At 45.6% G+C, this 13,264-nt stretch overlaps 1 protein-coding gene across 8 annotated transcripts in view; it reads left to right on the forward strand.

Annotated features, from left to right (window-relative positions):
• The window catches only part of MAPK4 (mitogen-activated protein kinase 4), a 158,641-nt gene that overhangs the window by 17,138 nt on the left and 128,239 nt on the right, over positions 1 to 13,264 (forward strand). For 2 of the 8 annotated variants that reach the window (XM_073343535.2, XM_073343545.2), the window contains exon 2: positions 11,541 to 11,901. The exons of 3 other annotated variants lie outside the window; for them this stretch is intronic. The gene's annotated coding sequence lies outside the window, so the exon portion shown is untranslated. Of the gene's footprint in view, positions 1 to 1,971; positions 2,049 to 11,540; positions 11,902 to 13,264 lie in introns of all 8 variants that reach the window. 3 more of the 8 variants (XM_073343539.1, XM_073343542.1, XM_073343541.2) reach the window with 2 other exon arrangements.

Raw genomic sequence — 13,264 nt, forward strand, 5'->3', positions numbered from 1 at the left:
CCATAGAGAACAATCCTCCACTGGTCCCCTGGGGGAATGGATTAGATGGTTTTAAATTATTTTTTCCACCTCTAACATCAATTAATTTTAAAATGCTGTTATCTTTGGAAAGGGGAGAGTGTATTCCTACCCCCCCAAACTGCTCGTGAGCCTCCAGCAGTTCTTGTGGTTTAGAATATCCACGTGCCTCATCTTTCATCTTGCATATAAAAAAGCCGGGGGGGGGGGGGACGGGGACAGGGAAGCCAAAGCACAGGTCAGATCATGCTTGCAAGCCATATGCAAATCCAGCTCATTGCTCTAGCTTAAGCTCTATTGATTCAAGGAGGAATCTATTAGTTCTACTCACTAGTGCTGTTTCGGGAAGATCATACGAGCCGCAGGAAAGGCGGGTTCATTGTGAGGTGAGACAACGGAAGCAGAGTTCCAGTAATAGCTTTCAACAATTAATCTCTGCTTCCGGAGTCTTTCTGGAATTGGCAGGTGCAAAGTGCCACGCTTAGCACAGTTTGCGTCACAGCAAGACTGCGGGTAGAGGGAAGTAGGAGTGCAAGATTCATACGCTGCTCGTCTATTTGGTCAGTTCTCCAGGTTTGCCGCGCCTAAGCTGCGGGAGAAGAATGTTCTGCGGGTCCCATAAAATTCACGACCAAGCTGCTTGTGGTGGAAATTCCTGCTGCTTGTTGTCTGAACACATCCGTTATGGGCTCCACCACTAAATCAACTCTTTCTGTGCCTGAAGGGCCTGTAGGGAAATACCATGCTCCAGGTTTTGGGACTCTAGCACTAGTCTGTGATAAAAGGTCCTTCTTTCTCCTATGGTGTAAGTGAATTTAATGCTGGTGAGAGGTGCTAGCTCACCAAAAAGGCACAGCATATGCCATCTGTACCCTAGCCAGTTGCCTGACTTGCAGCAAATGCTTGTAGGTGTGATTTGGTAGTTCAGTCTCTCCATATCTGATCAGGCCCAGGCCTAATGTAACTGACAACTGGGGTGATGTTCTTGTGTGATGTATCCATGGGGAACTAGTCTGAGACAACCAAGCCCACCTTGCACGGGCCAGTCGACAGCCATCCCCGGGTAAAGACTTTCACTTATCGCTGAGCTGAATTGGAGCCAGTGGCCTGCAGATGAAAGGCCATGTAGTCCATTAACTCACCCCCTGGGTCATCCAGGCCAGTGGAAGATAGAAAGTTTGAAATGTTGAATAGTTATGTTTCGAGTAAAGGCTTCAATAAAACCCTTTCATGCTGTGAGAAGGCCAGAGCTAAAATGCAAATGTAAAACTTAGCCCAGTCTAAAATGAGAATGTATTCCTAGGGGGACGTTAAGGATGGCTGGCAGGATGGCTGTCAGAATCTCCACCTCCACCAAGGAACTGGGAGTGCTGCTTTCTCATTGTCCAAGCCAAGCTCTTCTGAACCTGCCTCAAGTGAGGCTGATCCCAATGTTCATGTGAGAGTGATGGGCAGGGAGGAAGTGCTCTGTTGCAGGCCTATCTGCCTTCCTGGAGGGAATTTTGTGTCTTCCTTGAGCGCTTGTGTTTGTGTATGTGTGTGTGTGTGCCCTATGGTCCTGTGTAGAATAAAGTGTATGACCCTGTCACAGATGTCTGTACAAGTGCTGAAACTGGCCCTACTGTCCTTTGGGGAGTTTGTGACAGATATTGCAGCCACATGCAGTATCTGTGAGAACCATGTTGTATTACATTTTATGTATTCTCTCTATTGTTGTGGATTTGGGATTGAATTCAGCTCCATCAAGGAGGGTTACAGTTCCTCCAGGAACTAAAAACTGTGTGTCTGTCTGTCTGTCCATCTCACTGGGACCATAAACAGCTCCAGAAAAGTACCACCTGTGGGGTAGTTTGTGTATACTGGTTCAAACAGGAACGTGACTTCTGGCATGAAAAGGCTGAGTTTAATCTGACATTTGTTTGATTCAATAAACAGACATGATCTTTTTCCCAGGAGGACCCCCACACTGCTGAACTATTGGAAAGACTGGAACCTGCCAGGTCCCCCATAGGTCTGATGGGTGGCTTCTGGTATGTTTATACTCCGTTATGGTTTTCTGTGTGTGCCTTTGTCCTTAAGGAAAGGTCCTTTGCTTTGGAAGAGCTGTTTGGGTCACTTGTAACCGTTGAGACACATTGGTCATAGCCCTTGGAGAAAAAAAAAAAGAGATGTTAGTCAGACATGCTCAAAAAGAATCACAGTGAGTGCAAGGGGACTGCCACCTAAATCCCAGGTCTGGAGGGAGAGGAACACTGATCTTTTCCCAGAGAAAGTTGGCAACTAACAGCCTGAGACCTTGAGCGGGCATTCCTGAAGCAGACCACAGGGGTGGTAGGTGGGGGGAGGGGGTTTAAAGGTGCAGTTACGCTGAAACTTTGACTGTTTCTTTAATGCTTATGACAGGTTTCAGAGTAGCAGCCGTGTTAGTCTGTATCCGCAAAAAGAAAAGGAGTACTTGTGGCACCTTAGAGACTAATGAAAGCTTATGCTCAAATAAATTTGTTAGTCTCTAAGGTGCCACAAGTACTCCTGTTCTTTTGAATGCTTATGACGCTGCTGCCACCTTTCCTGCTTCCTGCCATTCAGGGAAGCCCCTGTGGCTTTGATTTTATGATTCTAGAGTGTACCAGCCTTAGAAAACATTTCCTCTTTTGTATCATTTGCTAATATTGTAATGAACTGGTTTGTGCATTTGCACATCTGTCCCCTGCTACATGAGGTGAGAAGTACTCAACTGTACATTGTAGATCATATACTGCTAATAGCTTTGGAGATGTGCCAAGAGGTGGAGCCTATATTGATAGAGCAGGAGGATCTCAGTTCTCCTGATGATGGTTCTGTTCAGTTCTGAGTGGCCATGGTGTATAGCATAGTGAAAACCATGAAACCATGGGTGGCTACGGATTTGTTACAATCAGTAACGTCCCAACGGAGACGGGTGAAAGAAAAGTTGGATTTATTTGCACACAACAGCAATAACATCAAAAAACCAGGAATGTGATAAAATAAGCCAGGAACAATAGGTACAGGAAACATAAAGCCAGTATCAGATAGTATTAAGATATCGTCTGTTTTTTAGATTCACTGCAGGAGAGAACAAATTCTTTCCCCCAAAGCTTCCCCACTTACAGAGAACAATTTATGTCAAAGCAATTTGATCCTACTGGCTGTTACTTGATTCACAGACCTTCCGTACGAGTCTACTCTAAGGTGAAGGTCACCTCACTGTGATTCTGCAAGATTTATGGATTACAGAATTTCCACTTCCACCTGGGCACTGGGAGTGCTGCTTTCTCATTGTCCAAGCCAGTCCGGGAGATGGGGAGTGGGCCTAGGCTATGCTGGGCTGTTACAAGATCACTGGAATGACAGCCCTGGGTTCTGAAGCTGTGCCCACTTGGTTGGAAGAGATTGCACAGCTACATGCTAAATATGCCTGCATTTGCAGGTGACAAAAGGCTCTGGGAACAGTGAATGAGCAAGGGCAGAGGGAAGAATGGAACAGATGGAAGTGGGAGAGGAATTACAGAGCAAAAGCCAAGAGTGTGATCAATCTTTTATCACATTAAAGATGGGTAAAAAATGGTAATCAGAATGACAGAACTTCAAAGCAGTGGTGTCACCTAATTAAACTGCTGATCCCAGTATTTATTGCTGGTGGATGTGAATTCCATAAAACTTCTCAGTAGTTTGAACACTTTTCCCTTGCTGCGAATCCCTCTCCCAACAGAGCCTCAGAGTCCAATCTAGTCATAGACTGCTGTTAACCCCAGAAGAAGCCTTTCCTGTTTTCATACTTATGTGGAGATACAACTGCCCAGTGAAGTTGAGTGAAGAAAATGTCAAGTGCAGGATGGAAAACAAAAGAACTCTGTTTTCTCCTCTGAACTAACTTTGCCCATGTAGCTCTTAGCAATCCTGGAAACCTGAACTGCCTGTGATAGCAGCAGCAGCCTGCTGAAGCAACCAAGGGACAAATATGAATTTTGTGTTGTTAATTAGTACATTTCAATAGTTTATCATGCAAGAATAACAAATTGGGGGATTGGAGGGCAGCGGGAGGGAGAAATCCTGTAATGACTTTAGAGACACTTACGCTTTGGAGTCCAGTGTTCCATGACTTGCCAGAGCAGTGAAACATTTTGTTCACAAAATATCTTACCGGTTCTAAGTATCAGAGAGGTAGCTGTGTTAGTCTGTATCCACAAAAACAATGAGGAGTTAATTTGGGCTTGAATAGGGACTGGCTCACTGCAAAAGCAATTTTCCCTCTCTTTGTATCTTCACCTCCTCTTCAATTATTGGGAGTGGACCACATCCACCCTGACTGAATTGGCCTTGTCAGCACTGGTTCTTCACTTGTAAGGTAACTCCCTTCTCTTCATGTGCCAGTATATTTATGCCTGTATCTGTAATTTTCTCTCCATGCATCTGAAGAAGTGGGTTTTTTACCCACGAAAGCTTATGCCCAAATGAATCTATTAGTCTTTAAGGTGCCATCAGACTCCTCATTGTTTTTACTGGTTCTGAAACTCTTCTAAACGCTGATTCTTCACAAACCATTCGAGAAGGGAGCTTTTGATATGTGAGTGCCAGTAACAACAAGCAAATTCATTGGCACTCAACCACCAGCACCACCCACACACCTGCTGCAGCCTCAACCTCCTTCAGTGCATTGGAGGACCACTCGCCAGCATCCAGGGACACCTCTCAATGCATGTGTTTGGCCTGCACTGGGGAGGAGTTCTGTGCACTAGACTGGTGCTTGCAGCATAGTGTAATATATTGGGTGAGGAATTTATATGGTCTTCCTCTTGTGGGTGGCCTGAGCAACGATAGCAGCCTACTACTTCCTCTACGCTAAAGGAGCTCTCTTGACTCGGCGTCTAGAGGCTGGTGGGTTTGGCAGTTAAGATCTGAGTACTATCACTGCTGATGGCCATGGTGTCTGTGCATGTCCACCTGTGCGTCGTCACAGTAGTGTTCTGCCCCAAACACATGCGATCCAGTGGATAGCCGAGATAGCAATTCGCTGTTCAAGCAGTCTGTTGTCTTTGCTCTCTACATAACGTTACTAATATGAGGAAACCACACGGAGCCAGTTGGATTCCAAATACCCACCTTTATTAACCATACGCAAGGCCTAGCTACATATGTAAACTGCTGCTCTAAGAGGGTTCTAGTGGCTACTGAAGCAGAAGACAGGGAGGCCCACTAGAAGGCTGCTAACTATTTAAAGAGCTATTACCCAATTCCTATCCACTACACACCTCTAATTTATACAACATCGTCGTACGAACCTGACAACAAAGAGATGGTGACAGGTTAAGTGACTTAGAATCTGCGTTTGCAGTGTTGTTGTAGCCATGCTGGTCCCAACATATGGGAGAGAGAAGGTGGGTGAGGTTATATCTTTTATTGGACCAACTTCTGGTGGTGAAAAAGACAAGCTTTCAAGCTACACAGAGCTCTTCTTCAGATCTGGAAGCAGTGTGTCTGAGCTAAATACAAGTGGGGACAATGTTAAGCAGAAGGGGTAATGCATGTTAGAGCGGTCACTTGAAATGAAGTGGGCAATTGGAGGTTCGATTGTTAAGCAGGGTTTGAAGTGGGTAATTAAGTGTAGCAGGCGGTGTGGTGTGTTACAAATTGTTGTAATGAACTATAGAGTCAGCATCCTGGTTAAGCCAATGGTTTTTGGTGTCTAGCAGAATTATGAATTTAAGTTCCCTAGTGCTCTCGCTTTCCACCCCACATTGGACCCATCTGAGGTATCATCAAACAGTTATAACCCACATTTGGGAGGGACCACATCCTGAAAGAAATCTTTCCCAAATGCCCACTTCTGGCCTTCAAACACCCCCTCACCCCAACCTCACCAAACTCATCCTCAGAAGCAATACCAGGACATACCAACTCAAAACAGCACCAGGTCCTGTTGGAATAACAGAGATGCAAAACCTGCAGCTATATCTCCACTGCTACGATGGTCAAAATGCCCTACAACGCACCTTTCAAGATCCCTGGGTCTATACCTGCTTATCACAGCATATGGTGTACCTCATCCATTGCATCTAATATCCCAATAACTGTCTGGGTGAAACCAGACAATCATTACACTCTTGAATGAACTCTTACAGAAAAATGATAGACAAAAACATCATATCACCTGTGAGTGAAACGTCTCATAAAACGTTCACACCATTATCCATATCTAATCTTTCAGTACTTGTCCTCAAAGTCTTTCCAAAGGTGAGCCTGGGAACTTGAACCCTTTATGCGTAACAAATTAACCCCCAGTTGTCCACTTCATATCAACTGACTGCCTCCAGCATACATTACACCTTCTGCTTAACAATCTGTCCCAATTTGTATTGAGCTCAGACATTCTGCTTCCTTCACCATACCTGAAGAAGAGCTCAGTGTGGTTCGAAAGCCTTCCACCACCAGAAGTTTGTCCAATAAAAGATACTTCCTCATTTTCTTTGTCTCCACTATATGATAAATGCTAGCTCATTAGCAAAATGCAAATGCCATAATGACCACTCTGCTAAACTTTGTCATGATAGCAGAGATGAATGTGCATCAGCAGTGTTAATCAAATTGGTAGGAATGTTCACAGTGCTTGAAAGTCCTCATTATATATGTATCAATAAAGTGAAAAGATGATTCCACACTCAGGAAAGGCTTAAGGTCTTTGTCTCATTAAATCATTAGAAATGCCACGATGCTTATGTGAAAAAGAGGTTCTAATGATTTAGAAAAAACACAAACTTGAAAGTTAATCAACAGTCTGCTCTTCAAATGAAGTGGAGTGGGCTGAACCCAATTTAAAAAGAGAGAAGACTTTTAAAGTAAATGACACTTTGTAATGCTTGCAACATCTTTTCATTATCCAAAAATGTCATATGTTTTTTGCTAATTTCAAAGGCAGGGCAGAGATTCATGCAGGAAAAGAGCAGCCGGGGGAAAAAAATCTGAGTTTGAAGTTTGGAAAATTTGTCTTTTTTCCCCTTTTGAATAATATGGGCTATTTTAGCTTATTTTATCTAAACTAAGTGTTTAACAGACTGAAAGGGGGAAAGCAGCCCGTAAACTGAAATCAAGGACATTTGTCTATGTGTTATTTCATAGAGCACCAATCCCTATGTATTAAGGCTGTTTGCTCACTATAAAGGTTGGCAGGTGGTCTATTCGAGTGCTTAGGGTTTGAGCCTGGAAGTCTGGATTTCCCATCCCTGGGTTCTGCTTCTGGCTCTGTTGCTCCTTCACTGTGATGTTGAACAGTGCTCCTATGTACTGATCTATGAAAAGAGGATGCAGTCAAACTCCTCTTAGCTAAACCCCCCAGTATCTGAGTTTAGGGTTATGTTCTGTAATGTGCAGGGGTGCTGGAACAATTTGTTTAGTGGGGGTGGTGAGAGCTGTTGAACCACAATGTAAACCCTGTATATGATGGAAACCTCTTGAAGCCAGGGGGTGCAGCAGCATCCCCAATTCCCCGAGTTCCAGCACCTATAGTAATGTGCATTGATTACATGGCAAAATTTATCCTCTGTCTGAGCCTCTTAATAATAACAAATACATGGAATTTATTGTGATAAAGAAAAGCAGGTTTCCTTTGCCATAATACCGACTCTGTAGCCTTCCTTGATCCCTGTAATGTACTGTGAGATCTGCAGATGAAAGGTGGTGTGGAAATCCAAGGTATCCTCATAAAATAATAATAAAGACACAGACACAGAGAGAGAGAGTGAATCTTCAACTTGGATTTTATAAAGCAAACAACTAAGCTAGGTTTTCTTGGCAAGATTCCTCTGCCAGCAATGGATATGCCACCTCCCACTGGGGCCAGAGGTTGAGTGAGATTATGCGTGCCTTAATTGCTCCGTTCAGATCGCCATGTTATTACTGTACATTGAGGCAGCAGGGATACTATTAAGCTGTATTCAGCTAAATATAAAACATTTGCAGGTCAGATCCCTGCTGCTGTAAATGGGGAAAAACTCCACCGACTTCAGTGGAGCTGCTGCCCTTTACGCCAGCTGAGGACCTGGTCCGGTATCTACAGGGTCTAATAAAAAATTAAAAGCAATTAAAAAACAAACACAGAAACTTAGACCACACCAGAATTCTGACTTCAGGCTGCCGTGTCATTCCCCACCCCGCTCTGGCTGACAAAGGGACCAGGGTTGCTCGCTGTTCAGAGGATCCCCTTAGGGAGGATCATATCTGCTGCAATAACCAGGAGTCTCATGACACACCAATTCCTTACTTCTGTGAATTGCCGTCTGGCCCTTTGAGGTATATGCTCTTCCCCACTTGCGTCCTTTGCAGTGAGACCAAGCTTGTGCGGTGAACTATTGTGCTCTCTGTTATCAGAGAACTTTCCGCAGAAGATGTGCTGTGGTGCAACTTGCTGAGGGCCTTTGGAGAACAACAGCCCCTTTGTGGGATGAGTGGGTCTGCAGAGGTGGGAAGGAGCCATTGTGCTAGAAGCAGGTATAGTTACTCCCAGGGCTCCTGGGCAGCTATGGCTCACACTGCCATTGCTATCACCTCTCCCAGGGTGCAGCATATGCTTCTCTATCCCATTAGGGCCACCTCTAAGAGCTGGTATGGAGGAGGGCTGGGCCGTGGGCTGTTGACACTAGCCCATAGCTATTCCCTGAGTGCAAGGGTTGGGATTGCATCTGGCCCCTCTGCAGGGTGCTAAAGGGATGTCTGCAGGGTGCTAAAGGGATGTCTCTGGGTCCCGAGCTTGTTGGCTCACTATTTCCAACCCTGCAGTGAGGGTCCATGCAGCATGGCTAACCTGGGTTTACAGTTGCATGACCCTGGTCTCACAGCTATGCAAACGTGTCTGTACTGTGCTATGCAGATGTTCTGAGTCAGGTCTGCAGCTTGAGCTGTGTCCACCCTGCAAAATGACAGGACTTGGACCTGAGCCTCAGCTGGACTCAGGCTCTGATCCAGCCCACTAGCAGGGTCCTAGGACCTGGCTCCCAAGTGCTTTCTGAACCGAGTCAGACTGATTTTCTGTGTGGACAGAATGGGGGCTGTGGCTCAAAGCTGACTCAGAGCTCAGGTTTCGCATGCAGTGTAGACATACTCCAAGGGGAAGGGGGAATGCTCTTCTACACTCATTGCCCCCTTCACACCCAGGCACAGTCTAGCCATATGACAGTTAATGCTCCCTAAACATGGCTCTTGAGGCCCATTGTGATAAGGTCCCTTCAGGACAGGGCAGGCTGAGGTCCCTTTCCAGTGTATAAAATAAAGAGTTAGCTCAGGAAATCAGCCTGGGGCAGGATCTGATGAAGGTCATTCGAGCAGCCCCTTCAGTAGCGACCCTAGTAAAGGAACACAGATCAGAAGTATAATTGGGCCTGATTAGGCCTCAGCTGGAGTACTGTGTCTGGTTCTGGGTGCCATATTTCAGGAAGGATGTGAACAAATTATAGAAAGTCCAGAGAAGAGCAACAAAAATTATTAAGGGTCTAGAAAACATGACCTGTGAGGGAAGATTGAAAAAATTGGGTTTGGTTAGTCTGGAGAACAGAAGATTGAGGGGACATGATGGTTTTCAAGTACATAACAGGTTGTTAAAGGGAGGAGGGGGAAATTATTCTCCTTCACCTCTGAGGATAGAACAAGAAGCAATGGGCTTAAATTGCAGTAAGGGCCATTTACATTGGACATTATGAAAAACTTGTGAACTGTCAGGGTGGCTGAACACCGGAATAAATTGCCAAGTGAGGTTGTGGAATCTCCATATTGGAGATTTTTAAGAGTAGGTTAGACAAACACCTGTCAGGGATGGTCTAGTTAATACTCAGACTGCACTCAGTCCTGCCAGGAGTGCAGGGGACTGGAGTAGATGGCCTCTTGAGGTCCCTTCCAGTCCTATGAGTCTATGATTGTGTCTGATTTTCTTGGTCCTTGTTTTTCTCGTGGCCAGTAACCTGAGAGTTGACCTTGTATCCTTTGAGTCTTTGCAATAGTTAAACTGTGGGATCCAGATGAACGTGAGTCTCTTCCACTCCTGTGTCCAAGGCTGAGCCCTGACCTGTCCTCTCTGACCCCGCAGCCCACTCTTAATGTCACAATTACCTCAAAGAAGCACAGTCCTTTCCCTCCCTCTCCCCGTGGCAGGCTTACCCCAGAATAATACCCAAGGGCATTTGCGTCATTCATTTCTCTAGGAATCTAGGGGCACTGAGGTGGTGCTCCCCATTTTAGGTGCAGAGGGGACTGGTGCCTCTGCTTAGCTATTATGAAGATTAATGGGACTTACAAACATGCATCAAGGACAGAATGAGTATACCTCTCAATATGTTAATGCATCTTTTTTTGCTATTAGATACCCTTGTGTTTTTAATGACCTTTTATTGGTACAACCATGTCAACCTTTTCTGTGGAACACAAGCTGTGTTTTCTCCACTATTCAGTATTCAGCAAATGCAGTAACCTCAGGGTCACACAAACTTGTACCCTGTGTTTCTCAAAGGCAAAATGTAGCCTCGTTCAGAGAGGTGGGCACAATCCCTCTGCATTACCAAAGCCTCACTTAAGTCTTTTATGCAAAAACTGAGCTGAATCTCAGCCCAAAGAAATCCTTTTGTCCCAGCTCAAAAGAAGGTCCTTTGATACAGTCTAGTCTCCTTTTTATTAATTATTCTGTTAACAGCTGAAATGAAGCAAGACAATTCATGAATTAAATCTTTAATATAAAGTTCTATAAGGCACCCCTTATTGAAAAGTCCTGTGACATTAGTAGAAAATAAGAACTTGATTATACTTTTTGGTCAACGTGTGGAAGTTAACAGAGAATTGTATCCCTGCTTTAAAATTAGCTAGAGTGATTAAAACACCTATAGAATGAGATCCTAGCTCTGTTTTAAAGTTATTTGTGTAGAATCCTAACACATTTCTGTAGAATCCTATTACATTCTAAAGGAATTTTTCCATAAGGGACCTGACTGACACACATTCTATGCCCTGGTCTACACTAGGAGTTGAGGTCGAATTTAGCAGCGTTAAATCGATTTAACCCTGCACCCGTCCACATGACAAAGCCCTTTTTTTCCTCGACTTAAAGGGCTCTTAAAATCGATTTCCTTACTCCACCCCTGACAAGGGGATTAGCGCTGAAATCGGCCTTGCCGGGTCGAATTTGGGATACTGTGGACGCAATTAGACGGTATTGACCTCCGAGAGCTATCCCAGAGCGCTCCATTGTGACTGCTCTGGACAGCACTCTCAACTCAGATGCACTGGGTAGGTAGACAGGAAAAGGCCCGCGAACTTTTGAATTTCAATTTCCTGTTTGGCAAGCTGCAGGTGACAATGCAGAGCTCATCAGCAGAGGTGACCATGATGGAGTCCCAGAATTGCAAAAGAGCTCCAGCATAGACCGAATGGGAGGTACGGGATCTGATCACTGTATGGGGAGAGGAATCCGTGCATCAGAACTATGTTCCAGTTTTTGAAATGCCAAAACCTTTGTCAAAATCTCCCAGGGCATGAAGGACAGAGGCCATAACAGGGACCCGAAGCAGTGCCGCATGAAACTTAAGGAGCTGAGGCAAGCCTACCAGAAAACCAGAGAGGCAAATGGCCGCTCCGGGTCAGAGCCCAAAACATGCCACTTCTATGATGAGCTGCATGCCATTTTAGGGGGTTCAGCCACCACTACCCCAGCAGTGTTGTTTGACTCCTTCAATGGAGATGGAGGCAACACGGAAGCAGGTTTTGGGGACGAGGAAGATAGCTCACAGCAAGCAAGCGGAGAAACCGGTTTTCCCGACAGCCAGGAACTGTTTCTCACCCTGAACCTGGAGCCAGTACCCCCGAACCCACCAGACAGAGAAGGGACCTCTGGTGAGTGTACCTTTTAAAATAGTATACATGGTTTAAAAGCAAGCATGTTTAATGATTAATTTGCCCTGGCATTCGCGGCTCTCCTAGATGTACTCCCAAAGCCTTTGCAAAAGGTTTCTGGGGAGGGCAGCCTTATTCCGTCCACCATGGTAGGACACTTTACCACTCCAGGCCAGTAGCATGTACTCGGGAATCATTGTAGAACAAAGCATTGCAGTGTATGTTTGCTGGCATTCAAACAACATCTGTTCTTTATCTCTCGGTGTTATCCCAGGAGAGTGATATCATTCATGGTCACCTGGTTGAAATAGGGTGCTTTTCTTAAGGGGACATTCAGAGGTGCCCATTCCTGCTGGGCTGTTTGCCTGTGGCTGAACGGAAATGTTCCCCACTGTTAGCCACGGGGAGGGGGGGAGGGTTGAGGGGGTAGCCACGTGGTGGGTGGAGGCAAAATGTGACCTTGGAACGAAAGCACATGTGCTATGTATGTAATGTTAACAGCAAGGATTACCGTGAAAGAGAACCTATTGTTCTATAAAATGTCTTTTTAAAGACCACTGTCCCTTTTTTTTCCTCCGCCATCTGCATGTGTTTCAAGGATCACAGGATCTTCTCCTTCTCAGAGGCTAGTGAAGATTAGAAGGTGAAAAAAAATGCACTCGTGATGAAATGTTCTCTGAGCTCATGCTGTCCTCCCACACTGACAGAGTACAGACGAATGAGTGGAGGCAGACAATGTCAGAGTGCAGGAAAGCACAAAATGACCAGGAGGAAAGGTGGTGGGCTGAAGAGAGGGCTGATGCTGAAAGGTGGTGGCAGCATGATGAGAGGAGGCAGGATTCAATGCTGAGGCTGCTGGAGGATCAAAGTAATATGCTCCAGCGTATGTCTGAGCTGCAGGAAAGACAGCTGGAGCACAGACCGCCGCTACAGCCCCGTGTAACCAACCGCCCTCCTCCCCACGTTCCATAGCCTCCTCACCCAGATGCCCAAGAACGCGATGGGAGGGGCCTCCGGCCACCCAGCCACTCCACCCCAGAGGATTGCCCATGCAGCAGAAGGCTGGTATTCAATAAGTTTTAAAGTGCTGTGTGGCCTTGTCCTTCCCTCCACCACCACCACCCCTCCCAGTGCTTCTTTCCTCCACCAGCCCTCCTGGGCTACCTTGGTAGTTATCCCCCTATATGTGTGATGAATTAATAAAGAATGCATGAATGTGAAGCAACAATGACTTTATTGCCTCTGCAAGCAGTGATCGAAGGGAGGAGGGGAGGGTGGTTAGCTTACAGGGAAGTAGAGTGTACCAAGGGGCGGGGGGTTTCATCAAGGAGAAACAAAACAGAACTTTCACACTTTAGCCTGG

Source organism: Lepidochelys kempii, chromosome 5 (assembly GCF_965140285.1).
Source record: "Lepidochelys kempii isolate rLepKem1 chromosome 5, rLepKem1.hap1, whole genome shotgun sequence".
In the NCBI taxonomy this organism is placed as follows: Eukaryota; Metazoa; Chordata; order Testudines; family Cheloniidae; genus Lepidochelys; species Lepidochelys kempii.